General features: G+C 39.6%; 1 long non-coding RNA gene across 2 annotated transcripts in view; it reads left to right on the forward strand.

Moving 5' to 3' along the window:
- The window catches only part of LOC110390334, a 43,921-nt gene that overhangs the window by 3,371 nt on the left and 20,408 nt on the right, over nucleotides 1-20,142 (forward strand). Inside the window, exon 3 of one of the 2 annotated variants that reach the window (XR_002433705.1) lies at nucleotides 8,351-9,723. The exons of the other annotated variant lie outside the window; for it this stretch is intronic. This is a non-coding gene — a long non-coding RNA (uncharacterized LOC110390334). Of the gene's footprint in view, nucleotides 1-8,350; nucleotides 9,724-20,142 lie in introns of those variants that run through there. 2 annotated transcript variants of the gene reach the window in all.

A 20,142-nucleotide genomic window follows, 5' to 3' on the forward strand; every position in this document is an offset into this window, starting at 1 on the left:
GGGGAGGGGAGGGGAGGGGAGGGGAGAGAGCACACTTTTCTTCAGAATTTCACAGGGCTACAGGTAAGACAGATATTATTAATGCTGATACTTGAAACACTCTGAAATGCTCTCAGAACTAATTTATTCTAGTGCTAAGTACCCAAATGAACTTTCAAAAGCTGTTTTATTACTAGAAAAATATTACAGGAAATGGGGAGAGATTGTCTGTTGATATCGACGCAAAATACAGCATTGATTTTAATAAGAAATCTTCATGGAAAAAAATAACGTGAATATCTTTAGCTACAGTAACTAAAAAGCCTACATTCAAATAATTCTTACAGAAACCTTTTCAGCATTTTTTATCTAAAAGCATACCTCAGGCATACAGACCAAGACACATTAAATCAGCATATTCAGGCTTGTGGCCACAGAGAACATCTGCCTGCTCCAGGCAAGACCAAGGGCCCTGTTCATCTGGGATCACCAGCTGTGAATCTGCTCCCAGTGCAGTACCTTCACACCAAAACTTAGATGTTCTCATTTAAAAAACAATAGTCATGATGTCTTTAACATTTTAGAACAGAGCACAGCCTTAGAGTCTTTGTTTACAATGGGGAACATGTAGCTTCCAGCTCTGGTCTTGGTCTGTGGGAGGTGTAGCGCATCACCCTCATACCTCAGTAGGATGTTGGGCACCGCTAAGGAAGCAGTAATCATTGCCTCTCATTCCTCTTGGGGGTGTGGTTCAGTGAGCTATGAACTGATGGTTCAAAATGCCAGGGAAAGGGGAAGAGCCTGAGGCTGACTGTGGTCTTACAGCTTCCTGTCTTGGGCAGTCAGGGTGAGCAGACACTGGACTGCAGATTGTTCCTGAAGGACTGCACTAGTACTTCAGCACTTTTATGTGCAATGACTATCTGTTCAGTAATACTGCAAAGCAAAGAACGGGCTACTGCTTCTTCAACAAAGCTTTTCTTATTGTGAGAGCAAGTGAGATCTATACATAACTTGAATGTAGCAAGTGATGCTTGTTTGGGAAGCCTCCATGATTAGTCAGGCCATATATATGTATCACTGTGCAGGAGCAGCCCATTCACTTGTCGTATTGCATGTATAGGAATTGCACCATAATCTCTTAAAAGTCAGAATTTTGTAGATCACAACTACTGTTTATCAGTTATTTTTCCTTTCTGTGGAACAATGCAAATCCATTTGTGATACCAAAGTAGGCTGAAAAATCCTTCAGCTGTTTCTAAAATCATAAATTTAGCCTAGAGAACCAATTCTGACTCTTTAAAATGGATGAGTTGGAGCACAGGAAATAGAATTATTTGGATCTGAATCAATGGTTACGAACCAACTCTTTGATTTAGAAAGACCAGTTTCTGTCCATGTTGGATCTTGTGGTTTCCTTGAAAGTTAATTTCACGCAACAAAGATGTATGAAGACTGTGCTGTATCCCCTTCCAGCTGCATGACAAGTAGTGAAAGATGAGATTAATGTATATAGTACTAGATGCAACAGAGACCTTATGTATCTGTAATAAGAAGCCAAGAATTAACTCCTGCAGTTTAAAATATAAAGTGTAGATATAAAAAAGCATTTAATAGATATTTTTTAATGGACAATCTCTGACCCAAAGAGGATAAAAATTTGAGAAAGGTTATTTTTGTAAAAAATATTTTCATGTTGATGCTCTTAATCTCAGGAGATAACTTCAATCCAAATTACCTACGTCTCATTATTGTTCTGATAGTCATAAATCCATGAAACAAGGAGAGGCAAGGTTCTGATTTTGCAAGATAGATCTTTGCTTTTCCAAGCCATTGTACCTTAAGAAGAGGTTGTCCTCTCTGCTGTCCTCTCAGGAGAAAAGTTCCCATATTATGAAGTTTCCCAACTCAAGGAGAGGACATTGTTCTGGACTATGTGTTGTCAGTGGCACTGATCACAGACCACATCTGTCCCTGAGCAGCATATGCCATTCTCTACCTGGCCTGAGTTACCTTTACTCAGCTACAAAAGGACACGAATGACCTTAGCTTTGCCTAAAAGCTTTCCAAAATTCAGTCCAGTCTTTTGCATGAGTCTGAACCAAATCTATTCTTTCAAGAATGGATGTATCGCAGTAAATAATCTTCAAAATGAGGAAAATCTCAATATTTGACCCTACTTTTCCTTGTTTCAGAAAGAGAAGGGCACAGATGTGGTTGAAAACTCTGATGGAATCTGTCATGACAATATTTTCAGGCCAGTTAAGTACAGGAAATATAAAAAATCTTTAGGGGATTGGGTATGATGAGATTAGTGCATAACTTTCACTTATCAGCAGAATTCAGAGAATTTGGGAGAGACTTTGTTGAGCTTATTGGGGAAAACTAATTATTTAAACCTCAGGAAATCCCACTGTAGGTTCTCATAAGCTGCACTGCCAAGACTCTCTGGCAAGAGATAGTTATTATACGTCTGAGAAGAGCATGTGAACCTTTCCAAATTCCTTCATAACAACAAAAAAATCCTTCACTAAATGATTTGTCTGTAGGAAACTAAGTGGTTCAGACTGCGAGACTTCTTTGCATTATCTTTCCTATAACAAAATTTCAGTAAACCTATAACATTTTTGAGAAATAGTTTGGAGAGGTCTAACTATCAATTGAACAGCCCTGCCTTAAACAGAGTACTGCTGGGAAAATGTAATGCCCAGAAAATGAGCATATGTATATACCATTATGTAACAAAGTTAGTGCTTGACTGAATAAAGTGAATTATAAGGAAGAAAAGAAGGGAGAGGAAGAGATTATAATTTTATCAGTAGCCTCCAGTGTACTTATAATTCTTTGAAGATCTCGAGGTTTATCAGGTTAGTACACTGTTCAATCTGTTTGACTTTTTCCATGTTTTTGAACAGTAGTTAACAATGACAAGAAAATCATGACATAAATCGTTAATGATTTCATTTGTTTGGTTGGTTTTTGTTTGTTTCTTTGTTTTCTTTGTTTTGTTTGTTGGTTTTTAACCAGAAAAACTTCCTTAAATTCTTTACCAATGTGCAGAACACAAATAACAGATCTCATCTGCTCCTGCAATCACTGCACAACTTTGTGCTATCACATGGCTGCATGGATCAGAAGGAAAAATGGATGTTTCTTTCTGTCTGTCTGTGACCTTTGTCAGCTGTCCAGGTCATAATCACCAAAGCTTTAAACTCATATTCTACAGGTGATCTAGTGATTCTCATCGTGTCAGGTGGCATTCCTGTCAGGTGGCACTTCACCTTACGGAGACATGTATTCACCTGTGGACAGTATAGTGTAGAGAGTCATTGAACTTCTGCTCATAAAATTGTTAGGAAATGGGGTGAACATGGGCCAGCTGGCAAGTGGAGTTTGCATATGCTTGGAGTAAAGAAATGCAGTTGTCACAAACATTGGTTAGCTCAGCTGACTTTTCTCTCCTGCTTCCCTGGTTGTGTAAAATTTCCCTGTAAGATGTTAGTGAGAGTCTTTGTGTCAGTAAGTGCTCACCACAGCAAGGAAGTGTTGCAAGATCCATTCCCTCCTGGGGAAAGCAGTGAGAAGGGTGTTTGTGTGTGGGGAGCAGAGGGCAAGGAGGGAAAGGGAAATCAACAGTGGCAAGATACCTAGAATTTTTTCTTATAACTTCCCCTTTTCCATTTAATATTCTTACTATTCAATGTGTCTAAAAGTGTATAAGTTCTGTTCAGTTTTTTTCTGCTTTTTTTTCTTGAAATTAGAAAATTCTCTGCCAGATTTTGAGAGAAGGCAATAAGGTATGGAGCCATTGAATGTTCTGTACTACCTAAAAATCTCTATCCCTAATAGATTGTCTACAGTTTACACTAAAGCAAGTTTTGGTAGCCAATGGATTCCCAAAGTGCTCCCAGCTAGGAACTGAAGCTCCATGTGCTGTAGCAGAGCTGGAACCTGACAGGCAGAGAGCCTATTTCACAAGCGAGCAAAAGCTGCTCTTGTTCCTTGTTCTGGCTATGCTCTCAAGTGACTTCACCAGGCAAGCATCCCTCTCAAAAGACCAGGTGATTGTTATCCTAAAATTTATGTTGTGGTAGTAAAAATCAGCCACCATAATTCAGCTAACAATTTAGTTACAGGATTTGGGGGACTTTATGAACACAATGGAAGAGATTGTTCAATTATTGATGAAGAAATAATAAATCTAGACATTTCTTTGGAAGAATCTAGGTATGTATGCTGCAGAGTCAGAACAGTGTAATCTAGAATGAGAGAAGGTGCGGATTTAAATGAAAATGAAAGAGAGAACTTCCCAGAAAAAGATAATGGGTTGATGGTTGTAATATATCTGTTATTGCTTTCTTGAAGGGTGGCAAGAGAGGTAGCTTCTATGCCAAGTTCTCCAGACTGCCTCTTGACATTGGTGAATCTCTTATCCCTATAGAAGAGATGTGGCTGTTGATGCTGTTCCTCTGGTGGCTATGGCCAACGTTTGTATGTTGGATCTCAGCAACTATTTTCTTGCAATGACTAGGTAGGCAAATCCATATCACTGGGACAGAGATGAAGGTGCCTGTGTCACTTAAAACAACTAATTTCAAAGGAATTAATTTGTAAAAAAAATGTAGTCAGATTGCTCCCTTAATTGTCACATTCAGTCCCTGGAAACGTACTCCTGGCATTCAGAATGACTACATTTTCTTTGCATCCTTTTCAACACATTTACAAACTCTTCATTAGTCTTGTCTGGAAAGTGATGCTATGGACTTATTGTGAACAAACAAAATGTACTTACAATCTGACCTGAACCTGAATCTTGGGCTACCTTTGAAAAACCTTTTAAACAGTTGCTAAAGGGTTAATTTAAGAAATAAGTACAAGACTAGTAAATGCAAGGGACAGGCAATTACCCTCCCTGCGTGCTGTGTTATCACATAGATAGAATTATCTTTCTCTGATTTCTGTGTGGAAAATTGGATTAAAAATCCTTTCTTGGGAACAATCCATGAAAAACACCTGGCTCTGTGAAGCTGATTACTCTGTTTGAGTGCTTAGATGACTGGAATTGACATTTCCATAGTAAAAGTATCTGAAGAGATTTTTGGAACAGGTTGCCCAGGGAAGTTACAGCTCTCCATCCCTGGAAGTGTTCAAGGCCAGATTGGATGGGCCTTTGAACAACCTTGTTTAGTGGAAGGTGTCACTGACCATAGCAGTAGAGCTGGAACACTATGGTCTTTAAGGTTCCTTCCAACCTAAACCCTTCTATGATTTCATTCTATGATTTTATGTTAGTGAGGGATCACACTTTAAAAGGCACTGGATGAGAAAAGGAAGCAGAGGGAGGTGCTGGGCTCTGCTCCTGGGAACCAAGGCCAGGATGCACATGAATGGCACAAAACTGCTTCAGGGGAGGTGGCTCATGGTGGACAATAGAAAAAATTTCTTTAATGTTGGGAGTGGCCGAACTCTGGCACAAGCTTTCTAGAGAGGTGACTGATGCTCCATGGTTTATCAGTGTTCAAGAGATTCTTGGACAATGCCTTCAGTAATATGCTTTTAACTTTTGATTAGCCTTTTGATTAGTGATCAGGCTGTTGGACTCGATGATCTATGAAGGTCTCTTCCAAGTGAACTGTCGTGTTCTGCTCTGCTCTGCCCTATTCTATTCTATTCTAGACTAGTCTAGTCTTGTCTCTCCAGCTTAAGGCAACTCTCTTTTTTAACTAAAAAAAGAAATCAGTATGTAAAATAAACCTGTTGCAAACTTGCCTTCTGATTCATAATAGATCTCCAGCTATATCAGACATCATCTGATTGTCAGGGGTGCTCACCTTGCTCCTGTTTTATCTCCTCTCCCATCCAAAAAATCTCTAAAGGAGAAGTAACAGCGAGTTTTATTTACTCTAGTCTGTAGGTATCATACTTCAAAGCCCATTTGATTATTTTCCATGGGGTTATCAGTTAAACAGCAACAAAAGCAGAAGACGTTCATCCAAAAAAATGTTTACATATGAAAATATGCTGACTTAGGCAGAGCATAATTATTAGAGAATTTGTCTCAAATTCAGCAGCATCAGTCAAAAATAAACAGATATTTTGATTTCACAAACAGTGTTAAATGATTGCTACCTATTCCCCAGTTGGACTCTAGTGCATTGTGAGTTATCTTGTATGGAGCCAAAATACAAGGACAGTATCTGAGAATATTGTCCCCAAAGGCAATACACTCAGTCATTAAGAGCTAAAGACAATATGTCACTGAATAAAGAAGTCAAAAAGGTAATTCAAGCCTGAGGCACCCATCTTAGAAAGGGGTGCCCTAGACGATGAATTTACATGCATAGGACAACATCTGCAATGCTTATGTGGTACTTGAAATCAGCACCAGAATCTAATTATAGTCCTCTGTATCTAATTATAGTCCAAAAGCACAAATGCCATGGCCAAGACAGCTTCACAGACTGCTACTGGGACATCCTGCTACTGGGAGAGCAGGCTTGAGCACTTTGGGTACACCAGCAGGATGGATACACATAGGCTCCTGTTTTAGAAAAGATGGTTACTGTGTGCTTTAGTGTTTACATAGAATAGCAGTTGACATTTCCTAAACAATCCCACAGCAAGGAGGATCATGGACTCTACATCCAGGTTCAATCCTAGAGGCTCTTGCTGAACACCAGCATGGCAGGATGATCCAGCAGATTCCAATTCTTAGCCTTTCCTTCTGGCCAGGCCTAGGCAGCTCCATACTCAATGCGCAGGTTGTTGTATTGCCATCCTGAGGTGACTCATTCTTGCTACAAATGGCAGGTGTTGAATTTGGGATCTTAGACTGTACTCCAAGGACTTGCTTGCTAAAAGCTGAGGTACTTGTGTTCGGGTTTAAATTTGGGCTTTATTTTCCATATTAATCTTGCACTGGAATTCCTAATTCTCCTTTTTTTACTGGAATAGAGTCAATTTTCTTCTTACTAGCTGCTACAGTGCCATGTTTTGAATTTAGGATGAGAATAATGTTGATAACACACCAATGTTTTAGCTGTTGCTGAGCAGTGCTTCCACAGATTCAAGGATTATGTGAGGAGTAAGCATTCCACTCATAAAGTTTCCTATAATTTTGTGATTCAAATCATTTATCATAAAATGTTTTGAAGGCCTAGAATATCCACATCAGCTAAACATCAGGTTTGCAGAGAACAGAAAAAGAATTGGAGAGTGGGGGAATTAGCAGTTATTCATTTACTGTTTAATTAAGACTAAATGTGACATTTACCTGCAAATGAATGAAATTCATCGTTACCTAGTGATTAGCTTTGAGCTGTCTTTTCTGCAATCATTAATCAAATAGGCACTTTGACATTATACAGAAACCTCCTGGCTGCAAATAAATTCTGTTAAAAAAAGCAAACCTTGAATTTAGGGATAGAATTACGGGGGAATTTATAACCAGTCGAATTATTTTGGACACCTGGCTCACAGTCTGTCTCACAGCATCATCTTGTCTTTTCTCATATTCCTTTGTAAAGATTTAACTATAAAGTGAATCTAGTAACAAAACTGCCATGTTACCAATTTAGCAAAAAGTTCACTCCCTAGTGAAACTTGATATTGCTGTATTTGTTTGTGAACACAGTAAAAAAATCAGTATTTGCTGAGTCATGTCACTCCAGAAATTCCTGTAAGGAGCATTGCAAAAACAAGATATAAGCCAGCTGTTGCATAGAAACCCAAAGTAAAGTCATTCTAGTATTCTGTAGACATAGTCTTAGCATCCAAATGCAGACAATTCTATGTATTATTGACCAATATGCTTCTGGTGGAAATGAAGATGGTACATTTTGAAATGGGACATTGAAAGAATGGTAGCAGTAGGACATGTTAAGTCCAGGAAGGCATTTTGTGAGCTAGTTCCTCCTTCAACCTCACAGCACAGTCACAAGTCAACACAGATATGTTCTTTCTTCAGCTAAGGGGCCAAAAAACCATTCGAGCTCCATTTTTCTTATGCTTCAGCAATGCAAACTGTGGCCTGTTTCTACATATATTATTTCATGACCTCTTCACCTGCCTATTGTCCCTCAACTTTTCTTGCCTGTGTCCCTTGTATTTGATCAAAATGAGCAATGGTGGCAGTGGCTGCAAACATTACAAAAGGTTAGAGGAAGTTAAGGGAGCTTCAGCAGATGTGCAAGAAGGTGGTATGCCCTGGCTACTCTGGGTTGTCAAGGTTGCACAGAGGCAGCTGTTCTCGGAATCACCAGATATTACTGCCATTTCCTAGGGAAAAGTAAATATCTCTCAGTACTTCTGTTCTCCAGTATGGCTCTCAGGCTCCTGCTGCATTGTCAGCTCTGCCCACTTCTTTTCACAGAATAGGCTGCTTGTCCTTCCACCTGCTTTACCTGCCTCTTGTCGGATGAGGGACTTGCTGGAGGGTGTGCAAGCTGCTTCCTTCCAAAAGGCATTAAGTTTTGGAGAAGAGGACAGGACAGAGACCAAGCTGGGTAAATGCGCCCTACGTTTCCCTGCTGCTTCCTCTGTCCACTATCCACAGGCTCCTGAGGTAGTCAGTGTGAACAAAGACTCGGTCTGAATATGAATATAAAAGTAGCTGATACTTCCCAGCCTCACAGGTTGAAAAAACAACAGAGATCCCCGCTGACATCTAGAAGAGCATCAGTCAGAAGAGTGACAGTAACATGTCCAGTCTCATCTGTACGCATGTATGACACGTCTTTTATTTGGCCTACACAGAACAGGTTCTTCTCTCTTATTTAGATCTCTGGGATAAAACAACTAATTCTTTTTCCTTCACACCCAATTATTTTTATGTATACAGTGCCATACTTAATAGGCAAAATGTGCCAAAAATCTGCCTCCCTGATTTTCTCACAGTCTGTACAAAGGCAGATGTATTGTAAGTTACAGTATAGGTTGTGGCATTTCTCACAAATGGCTGAGCATCTAGTCCTACATCCCACTCACCTGTTTTGATTATGAAGTGTTCAAGTTACAAATGCATCATTAAACATTGCTTTCATGACATTATTACCAGAACAGATGAACATATAATCAAAATAGCCTTCACATGGATTAGCAGACCTTTGAAGATGTTCATGGTAATTTCTGCATCATCAGAGTCAAGCATATGTTTACCTGATTTCAGCTTTATTTTATTTTTTTCTGAAAGAATATTTATATGAGAAAAGCCTGTGATGAAGAAAAAACCTTCACACCCTGAAAGGATTGAGCAAATAGCTGGATTTATCAACAGGCAGAGTCAAACACAATATTTTGTTTAGTTTTCTTATTGATTTTTTTCAGTTGAATTAATATAGTTGGTATTGTCTCATACTTCATAATATGGTTTATTTAATGTAAGTGCTCTTTAAGAGATAGAGTGTCAGGAAGAGACTGCAAATGCAGCCTTGTAGATTTGGGCTAAGCATGGTCTTAATTTAACTGATTCCTTAGCCATCTCTCCTGTAGCTAAAGAAAAGGCACCGCAACATTGCTTTATTTGATTGCAAGCTCTTCAGTATCTTCCTCTGTGTTTGTGCGCTGTCTAGTGCCATGGAGACTTCTCCACAGTTAAAGCCTGTGGGATCTGCTACAAAATAAATAAATGAGAATAAAGGCAGTGAAATGAAAGGCATTTTGTATGTGAAGTTCATTTTCTCCCCTTCTAGAAAAAGCCAATACAGGTATAAATGTTGACGCTTCCTCAGTCAGCCTTAGTCCTAATTGTCCTTGTTAGTGCTCTTGCTTTAGGAGAGAACTAGAAAAAACTAAGAGACTTTCTTATAGTGAGAACACTCCAAAAACATATTTATGGCATCAATTTGCCCTTTTGTCTAAAAAGCAACAAACAATCATCATGAGAAATGGCAAAGTCAATGAGGGTTTAAAATTTGGAATTTATTGTGACTGTATTTCCTCATACCCAGTAATAAACCTTCCTCCACTGAATGCTCATTCCATTTCCTTGTTGGAAACAAGATCAGTTCTAAAACAGCCTCCTGTATTATCTCCACATCTTGTCTAGAAATGTCCTGCAGAGCCAAACCTTGTGTCCTTCTTGTGAATACTGGGAAACATTAATCTGTAAATGATAACACAACTGGGACAATGGTTTATGTCAGTCCATAGACTTAGTTAGTACTTTGAGAAGCTATGGGGGAAACAGACTCAGAGGTGCTCAGAGCTCTGTAAACAAGGTCCAAGGCTTCAAAATGGAAATATACCCCTGTTCTTGGACTTCCAGTGTAGATCTACCTTGTTTACATCCTTGTTTACAGATATGTCAGAGCGCTCAGCCAAGTGCAGCAAGGTAATGCAGCATAGCTGTGTGCTATGTGCCCTTGAAATCACCTAGAGCAACCTTTCCTAACACAGGTACTGTGGGAACAGAAACACTTGAATTCTGTTTGCTCTAAACAGTCATGAGTAATCTTCACATATCACATCATTCCATGTGATCAGCTGTTTGGCCTTAGGACACCTGGAAGAAATGCCTGAGCAGCCTTTCAGGTTGCCAGACACTTTTTGCCCAAACAAAGAAGCTCCATAGCTCACTGGACTTCAGTAATTCTACCATATTTATCTAAGGGCCCTGTAAAGAGCAATGGATGGATGGATGAATGATTTTCCTCACCCACAGCCCCTCCAAACTGCAAAAGATGTTATTCAGCAACCGTCCTGTGACACCTAGTTTACATTTTCTTACCACTGTGTAAATATACTCCTCCTCCCTATAATGTGTTTGATTTCTTTTTCACAGATAGGAAAGCTGCCACATCTGGCATTTAACAGTGAGGTACAGTTTTCAGCTGCTTTGGAAGAGCGAAAAATCATAGCCATAGACATTTTATTGCCAGGGACCTCTGGAAACCAGTTAGTCCAAACTCCTGCTCTCAGCAGTACTGTTTCTGACATAAGATCAATTCACCCTAGGACATGTTAAGTAGTCACTAACATTTGAAGGGTTTCTTCAAAATCTCACAAGTATCTATAATCTGTCAGTTTAGAGTGTTGTGGGGTGTTTTTTTCTCTTAATCACAGATATTTCTTTGCAGTAAAAACAATTTGCTGCCACTCTCCAGAGGATCTGTCAAACTTTGCTCTTTGGTAGATCCATTTCTATTGACTTCCTAGATGAACAGACTTGGTGACGTGTAGAAGCAATTTCAACAGCCTCCTGAAGCCTGAGCACACCATTTAGAATCACAGAATCATAGACTCACTCAGGTTCGAGAAGAACTCTAAGATGATCTGGTCCAACCATCAACCATCCCAACCATGCCCACTAACCACATCCCTCAGTGCCACATCTACACGTTTCTTGAACACCTCGACAGACGGTGACTCAAACAAAATATTTTTTGCTCCATTTCTTTTGCACCAAACTCACTTCTTCTCATCAAACATCCTGTGTCACATTAAAGAATGTGAGCAGTGAGAATTGTTGTAATTGTGAATCGTCTATACCTAGTGGAGTATGACAGGTAATAAATCATAGAATCATAGAATTGCTCGGATTGGAAAAGACCTTAAAGATCATCAAGTCCAATTGCAACCTAACCATACTACCCTAACAACCCACCACTAAATCATGTCCTTGAGCACGACATCCAAATGGTTTTTAAACGCATTCATGGATGGTGAACCTCCCCTGGCGCAACTTGAGCCCATTTCCCCTTGTCCTGTCACCTGTCACCAGGGAGAAGAGACCAACCCTGCTCTCACTGCAATCACCTTTCAGATATTTGAAGAGTGCAATAAGGTCTCCCCTCAGCCTCCTCTTCCCCAGACTAAACAGCCCCAGTTCCTTTAGTCTCTCCTCATAGGGCATATTCTCCAAGCCCTTCACAAGCCTTGTTGCCCTTCTTTGGGCCTGCTCCAGCACCTCAATGTTCTTTCTGTACTGAGGTGCCCAAAACTGAACACAGTACTCAAGGCAGGGCCTCACCAATGCCAAGTACAGGGGCAAGATGACTTCCCTAGTCCTGCTCACCACACCATTCCTGATACAAGCCAGGATGCCATTGGCCTTCTTGGGCATCTGGGCACACTGCTGGCTCATATTCAGCCGACTGTCCATCAGCACACCAAGGTCCCTTTCCATCAGGCAGCTTTCCAGCCACTCCTCCCCAAGCCTGTAGGGTTGCCTGTGGTTGTTGTGACTAAAGTGCAGAACCCGACACTTGGCCCTATTGAAACTCATACAGTTTACCTTTGCCCATTGATCCAGTCTATCCAGGTCCCTCTGTAGTGCCTTTCTACCCTCTGGCACATCAACACTCCCTCCCAACTTGGTGTTGTTCATTTTTTTTTCATCCAGTGCTTGTTTTGTCAGTTTTAAGCACTGTGTACGTCCAGAACTAGGGAGTCTCAGTGGATTCCTATATTGACTGTGAAACAGTTAACTTCTGGAATCCCTTGAATGTTGTCATGAAGATGAGTCAATGAAGAAGGTATTACTGTAAAGTGATCAACCTCTAAATAATCGCTCAAAGTGAGTAGAGGTGAGGTTGGCTAGCAGGAAGAGAGTTGTAGTTGTTACATTATCTAAGACAGAGTCTTATTGCACATGAATATAATCTTGCGCTGTCAGTAATGTACCTGGAATTCCTTGGTGGTGCTCTGCAGTCCTGGGGAACACGCTCCTTTACCCTCTCCTATTCCAAGGATCCTGAAGCCATCAGACCATTTTACAAGTTGCCTATTGCTCCTTTGAGAAATTAGGAATAACAAAAGCAGTGGAGGAGCAGCCAGGGTTATACCAGAGGTGGCAGGGTCAAGAGCACTGCTGGCTCTCACTGGACAGCTGACTTCCCGAAACCCTAACAAGAGAAGGTATTTCTATTAACCACAAAGAAGATAAATTATCTTTGTTTAGTTTGGCAGCAGCACAATGGACAGCCTGGTAGATGTCACAGCAGGAGTTAAGGAAGCAGTAAAGCTGCCTGGCTGGCTGAGTGCAGCACAGGCTCACAAGTCTGTCAGACATGTAAAATATGTGAAGAGGTTTTTTTTTTTTTTTTTTCTGTTTTAGAGTTTAATTTACAGCAGAGTACGGCCACATTGACCCAGTTACACTAATATAGCCATGCTGATCACCTCTCACTCTCTCTCCTGCATAGATTTTATGTCCCCTTGTGAGATAAAGTCCCTGCTTACCTGGTGAGCTCATAGTCTCACTGTCATCCCAGTGAGATTTTTGGAAAGACAATCGTATTAAGATGACAACTCAGGCAGATTTTGCTCCATTTAGAATCCAAGGCTTTCTTGATTACTGCTGACTTTTTCAAAGACAACAGCCTGATGCTTGGTGTGTGGTAGCATATGCAGCCATTAACCTCAGGGAAGTGCAAGAGACAGAAAAAGTCTTTATGAAATCTGTTTAGACAGTTTTCACCATGCAAACCAAGGGAGGTTCCAGTGCCTTCATTTTGCCTTGTTTCCAAGCTGCTGCTGACTTCAATGGAGAAACTTTTGTATATAAACATATATGTGTGTATATGTGCATAATATGACCCTGACCCTAGATATTATTAAAGGAGGACAACAATTCACAATCACAACTGTAAAGTAATGCTTAATTTTATTTTTATTGTTTTGGACATTTTCATCTTCTAATAAGCCAAAGAGAAGAGACAAATAAATTTATGGAAACACCTGGATGAAAATTGTGTAATTTTGTGTCTGCAGACTGTTTACCCACAGCTTTGTATCACATCTTCCTGGTCTAGTGGTCTTTCTGCACTTTTGAAAAGATGGAACTTCCTTTCGTAAACATTCATGAGAAAGTATAGAGGAAATGGCATCCTATTAAATTTTATAGCACTTAGATAGTATTGGAGCTTTCAGTAATCTGCCTAATAAATTACCAAATCAAGTAACACTAGTACCTTACAAATAAATGACGTCTCTTGCAGGCATTGTAAATGGTAGAATATTGACCATCAATAGTCCCAGTTTAAATGTGAGCCAAAAAAAAGCTTAAGATCAAGAATGAGAACAAGGAAATTCTGTTATCCGTCAAGAAGGAGCCTGCTCTTTAGCAGGTGTTGCAAAACTAAAGGTGAAGGTTGCTTAAGTCTGAATACTACCTGTCCTGAAATTTGAAATGTATTTCCCCTCATGAAAACATAGATTAAAAAAAAAAAAAACAATCTACGTTAAAAATAACTAAATAACTAAAATAAAAACGAGAAAGCTCTGTTATGCTAAAAGTGACTTGGTCTTCCAAAGTTAGACAGTCAACCAGATAAGAATAGCACATCTTTCAGGCATGCTCAGGAATTTTACAAAGTTGAAATTTTCATAGTGGTAATTACCAGAGCTGAAACACTCTGCAGAGACCCACTGAAAATATTCAGTCAGCAGGTCTTGTTTGTTCCAGGCAGACATTTTTCTTTTGTTTGCTCATTTTTATTCATCTTTTAGCTGCTTCATCCTTTCCATTTTTCAAAAGGCAATGGATAAAAGAGAAGAGAAAGAAGAGAAAAAGCAAAGAGTACAAAAAAAGGATGTTTACAACTGAACGGCAAAAGAAAATTTAATATTAAGATTAAATGTTCACTAAAAAGCTTTCCCCCCAAATGATTCCTCCATACCCCTCTACAGCACTTTCCTTTAAAAGCCTCTAGAATTAAAATGGCTTTGACACATTTGTTGCAAGTTCTGATTGTGTGTGTTTGGAACAATTTCAGCTTCTATCTCTAACCACACTGAATAGGTGAATAACAGAATCCATAGGATATGAACTATGAGTTAGCCTGACCACAGGAGATGATGGGGCTTTCTCACTTAAAATTGGTCTGAAATTTCATAATACAGTCTTAATACGTAATACATAATACAGGAAATAAGGAGCTGAACCAACTGCGAGGTAACAGCAAACTTTCAGCAGAACTAGGCTGTTCTCCCTTTTCTCTTTCACCAGACAAGAAGAATATCAAAGTAGGGAAACCGCTGCTATAACTTTCTCCATTTTACACAGAGCCTGTGATGAGTATCTTTACTCTGTTCTAAGCTATTTTTACAGCCGTGAGCTAGAGGTGCTGAAGGAGCTGTGCTTGATATAACATAAACAAGTAAATTATCTTAAAATTATATTTCATTGTCACTGAAAAAAATATATTTCTCATCACTGGAATCTATGTAATGTTAATCATATTTAAAACCAAAATAAAATAAAACAAAAACACTAGATAGCATTTTAACTCATGTTCAATATGAGGGCTTTTTCCCTGCTTTCTGGCTTCAATTATTGAACCATTAATTACTTGACTTTGCCTCTAAATTTAGTAATAATATTGTTTCAAGAAATAAACATTAAATATTTACAACTTTTCTTCTCTGTTCGTTTACTATTTTCTCAGTTCACCAATTGCAATCTCTACTTTTTTTTTCCATGTAGGATGTCATTTTTTTCATATAACTGTTCACATCCTCTGCCAGCTGGGTTGGAGAAGTGTTTTGTCCATTTGCTGTTTCTGCCAGCATCCAAGATGTTGAAGAATTCCCTGACTTTCAGCACGGTTCTCTTGGAAATATTCCAATCATTTTCAAAATGAAAAGCAGAGCAGATCTTCTTCCTAAATTCCCGATTTTGCAGAATTACCCAAAATGTGGTGGGCACTCAGCATATTGCGAAGTGCCATTTCCAATAAAGCTTAGCCTTTTAAATTGATTTTGTTATCAAATAATGAATTATTGAACATTAGTACTCACGCAGAAATGAGTCCAGTTTAGTGAGCATAGTCTGGAGCTTGAGCCGTGTAGCACATCTGCTTTGTGAATACACTTTGCTATTCTGACAGAACTTCTGAGGTAGCTCTGTACTGTTTGTGTGATGTATTAGGATACCTATGCTAATAAATTTTTAAGGCTGGAAAGTGGCCCAAAGCACTGGCCTGTCATCTCCTGTGCTGTTAAATCACTACCATGACTTAGGAAGCAGCTTCATCCCAAGCCTATTTATCTCCCAGGAAAACCTGGTTAGAATCCAAGGAGATAAACAGGAAGGATACCACTCTTTGAAGGCACTTTTGAGGTGACACTATTCTTCAGAGGTTAAATACCAGAAAATGATCTCTGTCAGAGCTGCCTCCAGCCCTGGCTGGGCTCTGGAGAGGGAAGGTGAGACTGCTGGGGACCTTTCTGCAGTTTGCTTTATCAGTGCTCAGTCCCTTTTCCAGGGCTGTGTGATTTTTTCTTTGATGCCAAAGTGCCAGTCCCTCTCCTTCTCTTCTTACTCGGCCCTGAATTTTGGCAGTCAGGCTCTGCTCTGTAATGTTCAGAGTGTTTGAGAGAGATCAAGGTGATCTACATGCAAGGTGATGCTACTCCTAGGCCACAACTATTTTTGTCACCCTTTAATTATCTGAGTTCTTTTTAATTAAACACTGTAAAAATGAGTGCAGATAAGCTATCACAGACTAATGCATTCCCTCCAGTAACAGCATTGCTTCAAACTGTGGTCTTCCAACTAATACACCAACCTATCTCAATGTAATAAAGGCTGCTATCAATACAACAAGAACACAAATGTACAAAGCTGGTGAGACTCTTAGCATACTGAGCACTGTCCTACTTCTCTGTCTTTGTACGTCGGAGGGCTTTCATAGAACACAGTGAAGCAGCTAGGGCAGCATCTCCTATACTCCAGAAAATCTCACCTATGTCTGTCTCTGTGAAGCTGGCAGATGTTTGTATATGACTCTATAAATATATATATATGTGTATGTTTTTTTGCAACATAGAATTATTTCCAACATGTAGTAAGCAGTGATAAATGTCATCTGAGAATGCCAGTCTGCTTTCACACAGTTTGAGCAGACTGCCCTCCCTACTGGTAGTCTTAGAAGAAAAAATATTAGTCACCACTGCCATTTAGAATTATAGAATCATAGAAACTTTTGAGTTGGAAAGGATCGGTAAAGGTCATCTAGCCCATCTCTCCTGCAGTGAAAAGGGACACCTACAGCTACATCAGGTTGCTCTGAGCCCTGTCCAGTCTGACCTTGAATGGCTCCAGGGATGGGGCACCCACCATCTCTCTGGCCAGCCTGTGCCATTGCTTCACTACCCTTACTGTAAAAAAACTTCTTCATATCCAATCTAAATCTCCCCTCTTTTGGCTTGAAACCATTTCCCCTTGTCCTGTCACAACAGACCCTGCTACAGAATCTGTCCTCTTCTTTCTTACAGACCCCATTTAGATACTGACAGGCTGCTCTCAGGTCACCTTGCAGCCTTCTCTTCACCAGGCTGAACAGCCCCAGCTCTCTCAGCCTGTCCTCGTAGGAGAGGTGTTCCATGCCTTCGATCATTTCTGTGGCCCTCCTCTGGACATGCTCCAACAGGTCTATGTCTCTCCTGTACTGAGGACTCCACATCTGGACGCAGTACTGCAGGTGAGGCCTCACCAGCGCAGAGTAGAGGGGCAGGATCACCTCCCTCTCCCTGCTGCCCACACTTCTTTTGATGCAGCCCAGGATATTTTTGGCTTTTTGGGCTGTGAGGGCACATTGCTGGCTCATGTCCAGCTTCCCATTCACCAGTACCAAGCCCATTTCAGCAGGGCTGTTCTCCATCCTTATGTCCCTCGGTTTCATGCAGCATTTCATTATCTACCACAAATAACTCTGAAGTATGGGTACTGCTTTTTCCATTATATTGTAGTTGCTTTTCAGATTGGTGGAGGAATGTGAATTTGATTGAATAAGTTTGATTTTCAGTTTGAAACCCAGCAAAAATTTCAGATCTTTCTTGATATTGGATTAATGCGTGCAAAACTATTGTTTCATGTACCGATTACCAAAAAAAAGAAAAAAAATCATGAACTAGTTTACTAATCCTGGAAGCACAGTTCTATATTAAGCTTGCCAATTGTTGGTGTATAATCATTGTTAAGAATAAGAACTGAAAATCAGAGACCATCTGAACTGAAGATCAGGTTTCTATCAAACTTAAAGACGAACCTCATTTCTTTTTGAAGTTATCATTCTGAAGATTTTAATAGATTTTTTACTTTTGGCATCTCATTATTTGAAAATCCATCCATTTACTGCATATTAACACTGCATACAGTAGTGTTCGTGTAAACTAGAAAGCTTATTGAATGGGCAAAATATTAAAGAGTAGAAAGTCAGATTACTATTGGGTTTAGAATTTGGAATCATTTTTACAGTGCAAAAGGAAGAGCAGATATTGAAAAATAGTAAATGCTAAAATTACCAAAAGATGAAGAAATGTTCACATTCTTGAATCACCACCTAAGTAGACCCTTTACACACAGTGAATGACTCATGAGAGCAGACCAGACTCCTGCTGTCCCTTGGGTATGGTAGTCAGCTGTGTTTAGTGTTTCATTGCCTCGAGAATATCAGTTCTCTTCTATATATGCTTTCCAGTTTCTTCAAGTTAACTCCTTTCTGATATCCATTTTTCCTGATAGTCAGTTTGAGAATCACTGTCGTGTAGAGTTCACCCACTGAGATAGCACTTAGTCACTGCTGAGATGGCTTGCTTATAACTATGTGAACTTAGTTTCTGGGAATACAATCATTTTGCTCTGCTGCTTGGATAACTGAAAAATACACTAACTTGTTACAGTATGAATTTAATTTCTTGGTTTTTTTTTTTTTTTCAAGTTTGTTGGATTTACCTTCCCTTTTCTCAGTATTACATATCTGCTCCTATTTGTGCAAAATAGATGAGTTCAGATACCAGTGGAAGCTTGCCCTGTACTGGGATATGTCTGCATCTAGTTCAGTTATGTTTGGAAACGTAGGAATTGACTTATTTGTACTAATTAGAATGTACCGTGCACTTTTTTTAAGCTAAGTCTTGAGCTAATCACAGATGTTAAAATGGAGGATTGAATAGGCAGCCTATGTTATCTAAATCAGTTCTCTGAAATTCCAGGCATAAACACAAACATGAAAAAGTATATCCAGGAAACAAAGCCAACATTGCCAATGAAGTTTGAGACTGAAAAGGCAACAAAACTACACGTCCCACATAAGTAGCTCTAGTAAACAAGGGAATTCATTACATGAAAATGCCCAGACAGGCACAAATAAATGTTGGTTTTGGGGAGACATGGAAATAGCAGTGGTGCTATCAATTCCCATGCATGTCACTGTATAGTACTATTGGTGAGCTTTGTCATGAATACATTTAGATTTCTGCTGGGATCACTACTGACTTGTACAGCCAGAGAGATTCAGTCTCAACAGCAATGTGTATGAGAAATAATCCTCATGCAAGGAAGTGTTATTTAGGGGAGAAGAAGAAAAAAAATAAAAATGAATGACATTCATGAATTCATGGTTTGTGATCACAAGATAGACAAATTGGCCAAACAAAGGAAAACAAAATGCAGTGAAAGAAAAGAAGAAAATCATCCTAAGTGTTCAAGGGAACTAGTAAAAGCAGAGCATCTGGTTAATCTGAGACTACACAGTGTGGTTTAATGACCTCTTAACATGCCAGAAGAGAATGTGTGCTCTGATTTACAGAGGCATCAACTGCCTGAAGCACCTATTCAGTTCAGAGGAGGGAATTGATGCTCAGTGTGTTTGAAAACTGGATTACCATTTTTAACCAGAACAAAAAGTCTTGTCATTACTTCTGATAGTGACATTTATTTGAATGAGCCTCCAGTTCCTTCTAGACTTGGCATTTCCAGCTTGAAATTCTTTTCAAAGTTGGTCTTCTGGCATCTCTTAAAAAAAAAACAGATGTATAAAATGAAGGATTCCATGAAAGATGAGTCCAACATATGTAAATACAACTGCACTGACTGCAGTGGGAGTTCAGCCTGCTTACTCAGAGGTTACATGACCCAAAGAAAAGCTGGGACTTGTCCAGGATCATGGTGAAGAGACAGTGTCAGAGTTCCCAGCACCTGAGTCATGATGTACTTGGATGACCTGAGTCATCCACACCTCTGTCAGTACATGGCTTCATACACAGTGCATCATGTCTTCTTCCTTTCACTAATTCTTGGTTTGCTCCTAATTTGAACTAGCAATCCTAGCATTTATCTTGCGCTCAGTTTCATGCACGTGAATCTCTCCGTCAAATTTGTAGTCTTCTTATGTTTTGTCCTTTCTCATCTTTCTGTCCCATCCAGGATTTGTGTCAATG

Source organism: Numida meleagris, chromosome Z (assembly GCF_002078875.1).
Source record: "Numida meleagris isolate 19003 breed g44 Domestic line chromosome Z, NumMel1.0, whole genome shotgun sequence".
Lineage (NCBI taxonomy): Eukaryota > Metazoa > Chordata > Aves > Galliformes > Numididae > Numida > Numida meleagris.